This window comes from Pteropus alecto, unplaced genomic scaffold, assembly GCF_000325575.1.
Source record: "Pteropus alecto unplaced genomic scaffold, ASM32557v1 scaffold39, whole genome shotgun sequence".
In the NCBI taxonomy this organism is placed as follows: domain Eukaryota; kingdom Metazoa; phylum Chordata; class Mammalia; order Chiroptera; family Pteropodidae; genus Pteropus; species Pteropus alecto.
Genome location: NW_006443568.1, coordinates 9,406,228 through 9,421,354, shown reverse-complemented (window position 1 = coordinate 9,421,354; position 15,127 = coordinate 9,406,228). Strand labels below are relative to the sequence as shown.

General features: G+C 45.5%; 1 pseudogene; it reads right to left on the bottom strand.

The window, feature by feature from the left end:
- Positions 1–719: 719 nt before the first annotated feature.
- Positions 720–838, bottom strand: LOC112473092 (annotated as a pseudogene).
- Between the last annotated feature and the right edge of the window lie 14,289 nt (positions 839–15,127).

Genomic DNA, 15,127 nt, shown 5'->3' with positions numbered 1-15,127 from the left:
AACTCCCAGCAATAAAAACATACAAATTATTGATAAATGCATCTTCAACGATACTGTAAAAAGAAACCAGCCTCTTCCCAAATAAGTGCGTGAAGTATAAAATTCTAGAATATGACAGAAAGCAGATCGGTGGTTGCCTGGAGGTGGAGTGGTATATGTGGTGAGAAGACAGACTAACAAGTAGCACGAGGAAACCCTTGGGGACAAGGGACATGTGCGTGGGTTTCACACATAGATCAGAATTCGTCAGACTATATACTTAAACCTATGCATTTTATTTTACATCAATAATACTTCAATAAGGCCATTTAAAAATTTAAAAAACAGAGGCCGAGGGTCCATTTCATACTAAGTGAGAGTTTCAGTAGGTAAAACCCTAACATTAATATTTTTACATATTAGTGATTCTAAGTTGAAAACAGAGTAAAATATTATAATTGAAACAGCATTGGTCAGGCTGTGAGAAAGGTAGAAAAAGATTATAGTATAATATCTTTTAGATTCACTTAACTCCTGCCAACCAGCAGCACAGGCCGCATTTCAGCACCTGACCCCAACTCAAGGCCCTGTCTTCACCCTCAGACTTCTACCTCATGTTAGAACTTAGCCATTTCTTTTCTTTCTTTCTTTTTTTTTTTTTTAGGTGAGGCAACTCTTGGTTGACCTCACAGATTGCAAGGATCTTGTCAGCTTGCAATCCCTTATTTTTTATTTTTTTATGCCTACAGCACCTGGTCTTCCTAGATGGTCTCCCATCCAAGTACTAACCAGGCCCAACCCTGCTTAGCTTCTGAGATCAGACAGGATCGGGCTTGTTCAGGGTGGCATAGCCGTAGTTGAACTTAGCCATTTCTAAGAGACAGAAAGAAGAGGCAATGCATTGAATCAGGGGTCCCCAACCCCTGGTCTGCAGACCAACCGGTCCAGTCCACGGCCTGTTAGGAACCAGGCCACACAGCAGGAAGTGAGCGATGGGCCAGCAAGCGAAGCTTCATCTGCATTTGCAGCCTCCCCAGCACTAGCATCACCACCTCAGCTCCACCTCAGATCATCAGGCATTAGATTCTTATAGGAACACTGGTCCTTGGTGCCAAAAAGCTTGGGGACTGCTGCATTAAATCACTATCAGGTATTTTACGCTAGGGCAGGGCTTCCTAAGCAGGAATTCGACAAAGGAATCCAGGATTGTTAGTAGACCTACTAGAATTATAAGTAAATGCATTTTTCCATAACTTTTAGCAGATTCTTAAAAAGTTCCAAAAGTCCTTTGAACCATTATTTCCACTATTTTAAGAACCACTATTTTAGTCGCATAAGGAATCATTGCATGAAAATTCTGGATGCAGGGTCAATGGGGTGGACATTAAAAGGAAAAGAATGGACACCAAAGGGATTGGAAAGCTAAGTCGTATATTGGCCCAAGGCAAACTGAAGTTCACTGGTTGTCTCCTGGGTGGTACCCATTCTTGTCTAGGTCCACATGTCAGAACACAACTACCTGTGTCTGCGGGGACTCTGGTCCTTCTCCAGCTGGCTCACAAACTAACCGGCCTGCTCCAGAGGCTTGACTTGGCCCTGTGTCTTCCAATTTAGCAGACAGGATTTCCTGAAGCTAATAAGAGATCTGGTGGGCCAGAAATCCCTCTGATCATATCAATACCAGTGGATGGGGGAGGACACTTGATTATTCTACTCTATCCCAAAAGAATGTCAGTACTTTCTGGGCTACAATGGGCTGTGCAGAAGAAAGCATTCTTTGGTATTAAATTACGTGTTTATCCCACGTAAGGCCTACCTTTTATCCCAGGCCCAGTCCTTAGAGGAGAAACTTCCTGACTTCAGGATTTCTTTCAAGGACATAGACCACAAGGGTTCAATAGAGTGATGTCTTTGGTCTTTACATAATTAATCACTGTCACTATATGATTATATATATATATATGAATACATATATGATTACTATACAGGAGAGAGTAGTAACAGCTAAAATGTCTCAATCAGTTACTATATGCCAGACATTGCTTTAAGTGCTTCACATGCATTGACTCATATCATCCCCTAGTACCCGGCAAGGTATGTATCACTCTTCACCACTTTACAGGTAAAGAAACAGAGACACAGAGAGAGTCGATAACCTGCTCTAGGTCCACAGTTAGTTCAGGTTCTGCACACAGGCTATCTTGGCCTGAAAGCCCATGATCTTAATAATTTCTCTACACTGCTCAAATGGCGACAAGCTCAGAGAGATCATGGAGGTGCCCAGACGGACTATTGTGAGAATATATGTCAGGGAAAAAAGATTGAATAAATACAGAGAGATCAGATTATGAAGGGTCTTTGAAGACAGGCAGAGGAATCTGAACTTGTAATCAAAACCGAAAATCGAACGTGCCTTTTTGTTCCACTTCTTAGCACTATAATATGCAGGAGATTCTTAATGTAAAGTCTGTGATAGATCTCAGAGAATCCCGAACCCTGAAATTTTAGCATATTTGTATTGGTGCACTTGTCTCTGGAGAGAGACTTCGGAGTTTTCATTGCATTTTTAAGGGAGCCCTTGTCCTCCACACATTCCTAGCCTTGGGAGAGTGGACACCAATAGCATAAGTCGGTGTAACCTTGGGTAAAACCCAGAGCCTTCATCTGTAAAATAGGAATAATAATATCTACCTCTCTGAGTTAATTATGCAAATTAAATGATGTATTATCATTTTAAATCATTATATATACAAGTCACACTATATAAAACTCATAACATTACAATGTATAAAACACTATAAAATGTCATAAAACAAATATATGTGAAGTATGATGATGAAATCCATATTTAAAATGTTTTCCCAACAATAAGGTGAGTTAGATACCTGAGTGAACCTCCTGATGAAAAAAATTAAATGTTATATAAAGGGTTTTTTTTTTATTCTTCTTTTACTATGTTGCTGAGTAGCCATGAAAGTAAGAAATATGCCAAGGCCCAAAATGAAGTGAAACCAGCAACTGTGGAGAGAGAAAAGTAAATGCCTAAATTATCTTTAACCGTCAAGATAAACCCTGGAGACCATAACATCGTCCTTTCATGTCTGCATAGAATATGTGGGAGACAGCAGATAAATCTCAGGGCCTCTCAAAGATAGGAACTCTAGTAGAAGATCCTAAAGGGTTATAACTGCAGTGCAAGAGCACTCGGAAGGCAGAAAAGATGATGCTTTCCTATGTCAACTCTGGTCCCTGGGAAGGGGAAAATAAAATTCTGCTTTAAGAATTCATAATTTACAAGCCAGCTCTCTCATGAAGTCTGAAGTCAAGTCACATTACTTATGTAATCCTAAAATCCTCAAGCTGAGAATTTAATTTAAAGTGTCATGTGTTGGTAGTACTAGCACATTTTGACAAATAAATGTACATTGTCTCTGAAGGAACTCAATGTCAACACAAGCTTCAAATAATTCCCACACATTTCTAAGCAATTATGAGCAGCTCGTGGTAAAAAATAACCAAATGCACAAGGTAACAAGGCACCATGAAGGAGAACAAGTAGAATTAAGAGAAGGCAGAAATAGACCTTCAAAGATATTGGAATTAGCAGACACACGATATAAAATAACTTTGTTGAATATGTTTAAGTAGTGAAACTTGATTCTATGTGGGAACTAGTAAATTTGAAAAAAGGACTAAATACGTTTCCGAAAATGAAAAGATATGCTAATTGAAATGGAAAACTCAGTAGACAGACTAATCATTAGGTTAGAATTGCTGAGAGACAGAGCTTATAACTTTCAAATGAACAGAGGCAGGGATAGGGGTTGGAGTCGATCAAAAAATGTTAAAAAAAAAAAAAAGGAGGGTGAAGGACAGCAAACATAATGCACGTTACAAGATGAAAGAAATAAAAATATATCAATCTCAATGAATGAGATAAATTTTTCAGTTCAAAGATAAAGGATGTCAGACCAAACAACAGCATAAAATTCAGCAATGTTTTGTTTATAAAAGACATATCTAAAACATAAGAACACGGACTGACAATGTTTGGAAAAAGAGATACTAGGGAGAAAAAAAAAGGATGAAATAGCTATATTAAGGCAAAAAGCATCATTGGAGATTAAGAGGGTCACTACATAATGATAAAGTTTAATTCACCAGAGAGAGACAACATGTCTAAAATGGTATGCATCTAATAACACAGCCTCAAAATGCTACAGAGAGAAATGAACAAACTGCCATCTCTTGGTGGGATATTTTAACACCTCTCCTAGTAATTGATAGATCAAGAAACAAAAATTCAGGAAGGACATGGGAGATTTGAACTTTATTATTAATAAGCTATGTTCCAGTCATCTACATGTCTATCCCCATGTCAATCTTCACTGTCTTAATTACTGTGGAATTAAATAAATTAACCCTTAACATCACCCTTGGCACGTAGCAAGCACTTAATAGATGTGACAGCAACAGCAGAACTTACTATGTGAGTTTGGTGGAGCCACTTCACCCTGTGCGCCTCAGTTACCTCTTCTAAAAAGTGGTCATAATAATAAATTATTTTTCCAAGTTGCTTTGCAAACCAAATGAAAATAATGTATCTGAAGATATTTCATAAACTACTGAAAAAATATAAATAATGGAGTAACTGCTCTTACCGGTTAACTAATATTACCAAGCACCAAGTGTCAATAACCATCGGAGTGGTCAACAGGTGGAACAGCAGCGTTAGAGATGGCAGGATGTGCAGCGATGCCAGGCAATGGTGAGGACCCTTGGGGTACGGGGAGCTGAGAAAAGAGCCAACAGATGAAAGCGAATCAGAAGGGCGCCTTGAAGGGCAAAGCCTGCCCTCTGGTGGATGGGCCTCGAACACCTGGCTCAAACAATCAGATCGGCGGTTTCTGGGTGTCCTTAGGTAAACCACTCCCAGTCTGAGTCTCTACCTCACCTCAGTTCCACAGACTCGCTTCCTGTAGACATTGTAGGATAGAGTAGGACAATCTGGGGGACAAAATTATCACTGTGGCTTGTGCCTCACAGTGCTAAGCTCACCTAATCTCAGAGTCTTGTTAGGGGCAGTCTCTAAAAGGTAAGCAAGCGACCACAGATCCCACAGTACATCACTAAACAAGAGTTGGCGTAGGCTCACATATCCTGATGACTAACCTCTTTTAGATCACTAGAGCTAGCAAGAGTGGGCCCTCTGACTACAGTTGGAACCTCAGGAGGCAGACGGCTTAGGGTCTTGGCCCTTCACGGCACAAAAACTTGTTCTCAGCTCTCTCCTGAAGACATTTAAAAGTTATGAAGGCAAAAAAATTATGAAGGTTCTGGAACTAGTAGATGCTTAATATTTGTTTGTAGAACAAACATTAAGTGGAGGAGGTGGAAAAGGTGCCTAAATTTCAAAATAGAGAAGAAAGAGATATGTTGAAGGAGCTGCTCAGAAGCCCCCTTGGGATCTCTGAATGGGATCTCAGAAGAAAAACTGGAGAGAAGCTGAATTGTCTCTGAGCGCTGGGGATGTAATCCAGGCAAGAGATGATGATGGTTGGGACTTGGGTGATAGGAGTGGAGTGGAAGAGAAGTGATCTAAATCTGGGTGTATTCTGAAGCTAGATGTATTAGATGTGGAATGTGAAAGATGGTCAGTACAATTAGAAGGATGCTGAGATGGAGAGGGATCAACTAAGATGAAGAAAGCAACTGTGGACAAGATTCAGGAGGACAGAAGATAGATCATTAGTTTAGTTTTGGATATGCTGAATCTTGGGTTCCCAGATATTAGCATCAATTCAAACTCAATGTCTCATAATTTCTAAAATGTCTAGATTTTCCTTTCACCCTTACTTAAAGGAAGATTCACTGTATATGCTTATGGTAGTGCCACAGATTCCTTCCTTAAGGAATCTGGCCTCCTATTCGATCAGGATGTCAGGTCTATGAGCAAGCTTAGATTTGGAAATTAGCTGAAAGGCTGGGATCCTCCATTGTGACAACAATTCAAGTTAGGCCATAAGACATGGAGATTTTTTTGTAATATATCTCGATGATATTTAATAAGCTGTTCATCTATTTCATTCTTAGGGACACTCTGATCAAAGATCCCTGCGAGTCAAAACATTCTGACATCACTTCATCCTATTGCACAAGGCTCCCGCCTTGACTCTGGCGCTTCAGCCCTGCCACTTGGCCTCTGTTCCTCTAAGACCCTATCATCCCCAATGAAATCAAGGAGCCCGGCTCGGTGGTGCCTCCAATATATCCAAGCTACAGAGTATATCTACCATAAAATGTTCAAGGATACTGATGCTTATCTCAAAACCTAGGTGAAGAACCCTTTTGGGGAATGTACTCAGTGGGATTAGGTAGTATACAAAATTTTATGTGATAAATCTCCAGCATTCCTATCTTCTTAGACATTAGACACATTAACCAGGGAAATGCTGGCATCTCAACCTCATTGACAAAGTGCAGGTCACGTTGCATACTAGTTTTAGCCAACTAAACAAGCAAACTATTAGAGCAACTTTCAGCTGCAAAAGCTAACTAAAATACATTAAAATCTAGAATCTCTAGTAAGGGTACTCATATAAAAAAAAGATCAGTCTAATCCAGTGTTATCTTCTTTCTTCCTTGACTCCACCCCATATCTACTAAATTAGGTTCTCCGAGGGTAGAGTTCTGACATCTGTCTTGCTAACAAGCTTCCCAGGTAAAATTTATGTAGCCAACTGGAATCTACTCAAGGAGTGGCAATTTAGTTTAATCCATTTTCCTCCTTTTAATAGATCAGAATCTGAGGCTTGAGAGGGGACTTGCTCCAGACCAAGAGTGAGTTCACGGCAAAGTCAGGACCAGAACTTTGGTTTCCTGACTCTTATGGGAACTTCTACTGCTTTTTCAGATCAGCTTTACAACAAACCTAGAGGTATCAGGTTGGCATACCTGAGAAATTAGTGCGAAGATGGGTTGGAATGGTGAGCAAACCAAGGCTGCACATGCTACAGGCACTGTGATGAAGGTAACCCTAGTTTGGGAGAGAATTGTATGCTTCCTTCTGATGTATTTTGATGTAAGTGACTGCAAAATCTACCCAATAGGGTTACGCCAAAAGAAAATGTATTTACCCTACTGTGAGGACCACGTATACATTTTCTTTAGACGTCACTAGGTGCAGAGGCCCCCTTCATCAAGGCGGGTCTTCGCCATCACCATTCTCTGTTGACTCTGGGGCAGGCAGCCCTCTTAGGGCTCTATCTCCCCAGGTTCTTGCATAGCAGAGAGGAGGGAGAAGCTTTTGCTCAGAGGTCCCAGCAAAAGTTTCTTTGGCTATAATTCAAGTTACATGTCCTTCTTTAGATGAAGTACTGAAGCCAGAGAAACGTGATGGGCTTTTTTGACCTAGGCCTAGGTCGAGCCCCCCACCCTGAGTGAAGTGACCCCGCTCTGGCAGCACAGGGACTGAGAGTGGGAGAAAGGTGGCCAAGATCAGGGTAAGATCACCAGAAGAAAGCTGAGTCCATGCTGAAGGGCGAAACTGCAGATGTCACAGTGTGAAACGATGGGGAAGCTGAGGATGACTACAGAGAAGGTGACAGTTATAATCCAGGGGTAGGAGTAAGGTGTTAATTATAATGCCGTGGTGATGTCAGGGATGGTGGTTATAATACCCACCTTTTGGGGTATCTGCCAAGCCCTTAACTTCTACCTTCTGTGGAAATTGCCCTCCTCACATGTAAAACTCTAGGTCCCCACTGTAGAGTAGATTCAGTGTGACATGACACCTCCCTGGCCACAGCTCAGCGCCACTCTTAGAACTGGCTAGAAGGACCGTCACCCTTTACAGGGCCCCCTGGTATCAGGAACACCCCAAAAGTCATTTATTGAAGACCACATGGGTGTCCGTCACTGGGGACCCAGTGCTTAACACTGCAGTGTAAGCTGTACCCCTCAACGGCTGCTCTCAGGCCTAATGCCTTCCGGCCCCATGAAAACAAACGCTTCTCTATATCTCTTGCCCTGTGTCCTCGAAACAAAAGACTGCTACATCCAAACGCCACGAAGGTCCGCTCTGCTGCTGACATCGCAGACGGCCGCTGTGTGGAGCACAGGGAAGGCTGAGTGGTGAAAGCACTTAGGTAAGAGGAATGACAAATTAATTAACCTGTCAAATCCTGCCTCTCAGAGAGCATGAACACCGTAGATTCATGCACAAGGAAGTACTGTTTCCCAGCAAGCGCTGAGCGTCCATTTTCTTGCTTAACTTTGTGTTTCAGTGTGTAGCATGGTGTCTGCAATCATAGCATATGATGGCTGAGGAACAGTCTGCAATATTAAACAATACATTTTACTTTTAAATTTTTAAATGAAGACTAGGCATAATATGTGAGAAGTGTGGTGCCAATTCTTGACTGTTATGAATCTAGACATTACTTTCTGAGATAGTGAAAAATTGTGATATAAGAAATAAGGATTTATATAATGCCATTAAAATATATTGTAATATTTTCTGTGTTAATGATAATTTAGCATAGACACCCCATTTAAATGTTTGAACATGTTATATAATATTCATAGTTCATCTCTAAGTGTTAAGTATTGCTTTAACAATTTTAGTTGCTATGACCTCAGAGGAGCAATTTCACCAAATTGAAATTTAAAAAAAAAAAAAAGACTGAAGAGAGGTTATCTAATTAGGCATTACTGTCAGTAGAATACAAATTATGTGAAATCTTTAATTATAGCAACACAATTAGTAATTTTGCTGAAATCAAAGGAAAATAGATTTTATGGAATAAATATATAATAATTAACACATTATTCTCATCTTTATTGTCTAACTTATCCGACATTGCTGGCCCTTCAAGAAAATACCCATACATGTCTAATAATAATGAGATAGAGTCATCTTTGAGATTTTGATGACTTTCTCTACGTAAAAAATCAAAACATTTTTCCATGCGTCATTATGAAGGTCTATTTGTCCAGGTAAGAAGACAGATTTCTTGTCACTGCATTCCATGATAAACCCCTTTTCCATGTGTTGCCCTATTTTGCTCAGTCCAGATTGGGTGTTTTTCGTTCCTTGGACTCGTCTAGAGGCACCTTGCTGAAGACGGTGGTAGAAGGTGGAGATGAAAGTGTCGGTGACGAGGACTGGAGTGAGGACTGCCATTGCGGTGAGGGCTGCCATAGCGGCTGCTGCCGTCATTCCAATCCTTGCTTCCTTCTGGCACGCTGAGACAACAGAGCAGACAAGACAGGAAGGCCAGTGGGTACTGAGAGCCAGCTTGCTCGGGGCCAGCCTGCAGTAGAAGGCAGTGCCACTCCGTGGCTAAGAGCCTGGCTCTGGACTCTCATTTCTTCCATCTGCAAACTGTGTGACCCTTGATGAGTCACTTCACCTCTCTCTGACTCTGCTTCCTCACCCACTTCCCATAGGTTTTGTCAGAAGCGAGGTACTGAACATAAAGCACCTAGCCCACAGTAAGCGCTCAGTAGATGTAGTTGGTTTTGTTATTTGAACACTAGACTGTAAGCTCTGTCAGAACAGAAATACTGTCTATTTTATTCAGTATTGTTCATTAGGTGCTCAGGAAAAAAAAAATGGTTAATGACATCTTCCTTTCCACGATCCCACCGCCCCCTCCTCTCTCTTGAGGCCCTTGCCCCTCTAGTGACTACTGGGCAGTGGGTGCTGGGCGCCTGGCTCTGCCTAGAGGCCGCCCCCTCAGAGGGAGAGCTAGAGCCAGGCTATTGTTGCGGCTGAGATTCTTTCCGAAACGGAAAGCCCTGAATGAGAGGATAGCTGCTCTAATCTCTCTGGGGACTCACACATGGCCAGTGGAGGGGGCGGCGCCTCCTGTGGTGCTGGCGCCTCACAAACGCCCGGCACTGAGCCCCGCCCTCTCTCTGAACTATCCTCTCATCCACGCTCAGGCCTCTCCTTGAGCCTCCTTCTCTCGCTCTGAGCCCGCCTTTTCTCAGGGTCCCCATCACCTCACTGAACCCATCTCCTCACGGAACCCCTCCCCTCTCTGCACCCCATGTTCTCTCTAAGGCCTCCCTAGCCTCGCTCCTCCCTCTCCCTCTCTCTCTCTCAGCAACCCCTTCCCCAGCCTCTTGCCCTCGCTGACTGGCTCCTGCTACCTATCCTCAGCCTATTGGTCTCATCATCTCTCCCCTAATCCCTACCTCAACCACCCAAACCTCCACCTCCCATCCCACCCCCATCAGAAATCCCTTCTTGGCCCAGATACTCCCTCCTCTTTGAATTCTTCCCACCTCACTCCAGGCAGAATAAATACACCGGCCCCCACCATGTCCCTGGCTTTGTTCATCTCTGTAACAGCAGCACTGCTCTCACTTGACTTGTGATCAGTCCTTCACGCCTCTGCCCCACACCCCACCCCCGGGCTGAGCTCCCAGGAGCAAAAACCATGCCTGCTGCCCCACGGCACATAGCAGTGTTCAAAATGATTTGTTGGCAGCAGCTGAGAGTGAAACTATGGGTATAGAAAAAAAAAAATTAGGCCAGAGGTGTCAGGAAGGTGTTGGTGGAGGGCAAGAGCTAAGAGTCAGATTCATCTGACATTTAAGAGCACCTTGAGGTGCCAGGTGCTTTCTTGGCCATCACTTTTTTGTGCCACACAAGAGCTGAATCTTGCCGTTTCCATTTTAGGTAACTCAGAGAAGTTAAGTTCTTGCTCAAGGACACACAACCAGTGAGTGGTAAACCAGAATTAGAATCCAAGGCGTCTAGAGATGTGGATGGCTATGGCAAGGGGATTGTAGCTGGCTGGTGAGGGAGGTGACATGTTTCTCCTCTGTAACAATGTGGGTCTGGGGTCTGGGGACCGAGGCTGGATCTGGAGGGCCTCCCTGATCTGCCTCATCATTCCCAACACTGACCAGGGCTGCTCCCCCATCCTCCCAACCCCGTCTCCTGGAAGGAGCCAGTTCTGACTCAGGCCCATTCCCATCGATCTTCAAGGTAATTCTGGAATGAGCTCGGAAATAGGAAGGAAGCATCTCTCAGATTCAGCCTCCCCCACCTTGCCCGAGGTCCTGGCTCTAATGCCTGGAAAGGGCCACTTTAAGGATCTCCCTGGGGGCCCATGACCAGAAAGACAGATGATCTGGTTCACAGCAAGTATGGCCAAGAGAAAGGCAGAGCAGGCAGCTATAGCTCCACCCCATTATCCCTCCATCTCCCACAGATCCTTTCAGGGCCCTCTCACCCAAAAAATCAATCCAGTTTGACCTCTCCTCCATGACTCTGCTCTGCCAGTATGGTAGAGGGTCTGTGTCCACTGGCATCCTGGGACAGAGTACTGTCACCTCTCAAACTGGGAACTCCTAAGAGCAAGGCTCCTTGACCAACCCTCAGCTCAGATTCCTGAGGGCAGAACTGTGTCTCCCCACCCTGAGCACTCCTGCAGAGAGGTGGGGTCCCTTCCAGTCACCCTCATCAGACCAAGACTGCCCCAGGGCAGCACCTGTGTTCCCTTCTGAATAACCTCTTTCTGTAGCCCAGCATCTGTCTTAGGTCCCTAGAAAAAAGCTGAGAAGGGGGCCCCCTGCTCTTCCACCCAACCCAGATGCTCCTTTAAGACCAAAGGGATGGGGGTTGTATCAGGAGTCAGACACAACAGCCCCATCCTCCCCCTCCTTCACAGGCCAGGTTTCCTGCCATTGACAGCATCCCAGCTGGGCCCTGCCCAGCCTCCATGCTTAACCCCTTCATGACCAGATCTCAGGGCTACTGACCTGTACCCCCAACTTTCAACTATAAAATTAGAAGAATGAAAGTACCCATTTCATTGGGATGTTGTAAGGATTAAATATATTAATCACCGTGTGAGGTACTCAGAACAGTGCTTAGCATATATTAATCTCTCAGTAAAAGTTAGCCATTTTTCCCAATGGTGCGAGCTTGGATCAGCTAGTTCATCTCTCTGAGCCTCAGTCTCTTCCACTGTCAAATGGGGAAAATAAAACCTACCCAAAGATTGTCCTGGGGATGAATTGTGATCATGTACATGAAAGTAGCTTGCGACATGCTGTAACAATGCAATATAGAACTATCGTGGACAAAATAATAATCACTTTAACTAGGTAGTAAAATTCCTTTACCAGGAGATGGGCCTTCTGGTTTTCAGGCTCATTACCTTACTTGACAAGCAGAGGGTGCAGTGGAAAGAGTAGACTTGAGATTGGGCTTAGGCAAGTCTCTCCCCGACCTGATCCTGTTTACTACCCATTAAGGTAGGGTGGTCGCTCCTACCTCGCCCCCTATCTAGGGTCCCTGGGAGAGACAAAGGAGATCAGAGAGCACAAGTGTGAATGCGCCTTGCAAATGTTAAAAAGTGCTAGAAGGAAGGGCAAGGGATTTGTGGAAAGTGGCCAGGTAGAGGGAGCAGGGCACGTTGGCAGAGAAATTGGTCTTTGGGCTCTGGGTGCTTCAGAGTTTACTTGCTGGGGAGAGGGGAGGAGCTCTCCTGGTACCAGCATAGTGAGGACAGGCCCCGCCCCTTGAGACATGAGGTGCCAGATAAGAAATTGTGCCAGCTCTAGAAGTTCCCAAGTTGGAGCAAAGGAGGAAGGAGGCCAAAGGACCCAGGTTGGCCCCAGAATCATCCCTATATCATCCTGTCCCCAGCCAATCCCTTTTACCATCAGAGGACTTGGGGCAGAGGCATCTCCAATGGGCTTCCAGGTGACCTTCACGCCAAGACTTGCTGGGACAAGCTCACCCTGAACATGCAGTACCATTGTCCCCACCCTTAGGCCGCAGATTCCTAGCCTCACCCCAAGGGAGAGCGGGCTTGACATCATCCACACACCGGAACCAGAACAGGTCTAAGCCTGCTGCAGAGAGAAAAAGGCACAGTCAACTAGAACCCTGCTCTGTCTTCCCATTCTGACCAAGAAGATTTCCCAAGGCCCAAGAGAGGGGGCTGACCCTACATGAATAGCATCTCCCCACCCCAAACCTCTAGAAGAAGCCTGGGAATCAGGAGACCTTGTTTGGGGTCCTGGCTGTGCCCTAAGCTCACTGTGCCTTTATACAAATCACTTAACCTGTCAGGGCCTGTATGATCATCTGTAAAATAAAAGAGCTGGACCTGGTCCATTGGTCCTCTTCAACACTGAGACTGTGAGCAGGAAGGAGTTAACGGAGGCCAGGCTCCAGGTCAGGAAGGCAGGGGTTAATCTGGGGGGGTGGAGGCTCTTTCAGCTTTTCCTGTGGAGAGTGAGGTTTGGCTGCCACCAAAGTTACTTCTAGTCCCTGCTGTCCCTCCTGTTCTTAGTCTGGCTCTGCCCAGGGACCCCTGCATTCAGCCTTCCCATACAGAGGTGAGTGTATCCGGAACCCAGGGCTGGGGTGGGAGGGCACCCAGAGACCCAAAGGCAGGGAAGCCGGTACCAAGCCAGTGAGCACAGTCCCTCCACCTGTGTCCAGAGCAAAGCCTTGGGGAGTTTAGACCACTAACCCAGGACTGGGAGAAGGTGGGCATTGGGATAGAGGGCACAAGGATGTCTGCCAGGCATCTAGGGTGGGACATCTATGGTTTGGCATCAAAGCCAGCCCAGAAGACAGACTATTTTGGTCCCTATGTTTAGGGACTTTTTATAGCCTGTCGCTTGGGGTTGGGAAGAGGAGGAGGGGAGGAAGGGACATGAAGGTGCCCATGAGGTCAGACAAATACAGTGCCTTTCTGGGACCTTGGAATATGACCCATTGCCTGGTATAGTCCTTGGGATTCCGGAAGGAGGGCACTGTCAGGCTTTTCTTGCTGCCGGGTTTCCAGTCACCACTTACCTATGGGCTGACTTACTAGATGGCTGTCTGTGAATGAGAGAGAGAGAGAGAGAGAGAGTGAGAGAGAGAGAGAGAGAGAGGAGAGAGAGAGAGAGAGAGAGAGAGAGAATGCACGCACATAAACTTGAACAGGTTGTGCTGGGGTGAGCGGGGTTGGCAGGGTCTCTGCCCCATGGGCCCTCGTGGGGTTCCCCTCCCCTATCCCTGATAAGTTCTGTTCTTTTGTTACCTGAAGACCTGAGGTCCCCTCAGCTCCCAGAACTGACATGTTCCTCTCAGCTGAATGGAGGATGGGGGAGAAAAGGGGACAGGGGTTGGGGTGGAGTGTGTTGAGCCATGTGGGTGGCCCCATTCTGTTACCGCTAAGGGAACTGTCAGCTTTTGATTTACAACCCCTCCTGGCCCCTTTCCCCTGCAGAAGGGAGGTGAAGAAGGGTCATGGGGTCTCAGGATAAGAAGAGGGCAGGGACCCTGAGGGCAGATTTCTGGAAGTGTAGGTTTGGGGAAGAATTAGTGGAAGGAAAATGTTTAGTGAGGCAAGGGGATTCATCTCTCCCAGAAATTGCTTGGTTTTATAGCAGTGGGAATAAAAGCAAAGAAAAAAGAGAGATGTTCTGATAGGTGAGGCAATCTGAATCTGGATTGTAAGGCAAGAAACCTGGGTTCCAGTCCCAGCCCCAACTCTCAGTAAGTCCTGAGCCAGTCACCTCCTCCCTGGGCCAGTGTCCCCATCTATGAAATGGGAATACAGAGGTAGAGAAGCTGATGTTTACATTTGGGCATTCTGGAATTTCCTTGGCAGGGGCACAGAGCAGCTAGCAGGTAGCTGGCTGACATGACCTTGTGACCACCGCCCTCTCCTGCCCAATTGCCCTACTGGGCCTGGGCAGGGCAGTTGGCTGTAATTACTGGAGGCTCCTACCCTGTGGTTATATCCCTGACCTTGGTGCTTGGGGGCGGGAAGGGTGGGCCCTGCTGGAGCCAGCCTGTGGCTGGGAAGCCTCCTTGTCTTGAACTCCAAGTTGCTGGGTTGGGAAGAGGTATTTTTTCCGGTTGAGGCCACTTTTGGGAATTGGGCCGGGACCAGCCCCATTTCCTTTTCCAACTGTCCTGCTTGTTGATGCCTGTTTGGCATGGCCCGGTGGCCAGACTGGGGCACACTGAAAGAGGCATATGTTTCTGGGTGGCCAGGAGGCCCCTGCCCAATGTCTTTGAGGGATAGAAGGAAGGGATAGCCTGAACCTCTGCCTCTGGGCACCACACGGGCTGACTTGGATGGGGGAGGGGTGGCTGGCTCAGCCTATTCCCAGGAAT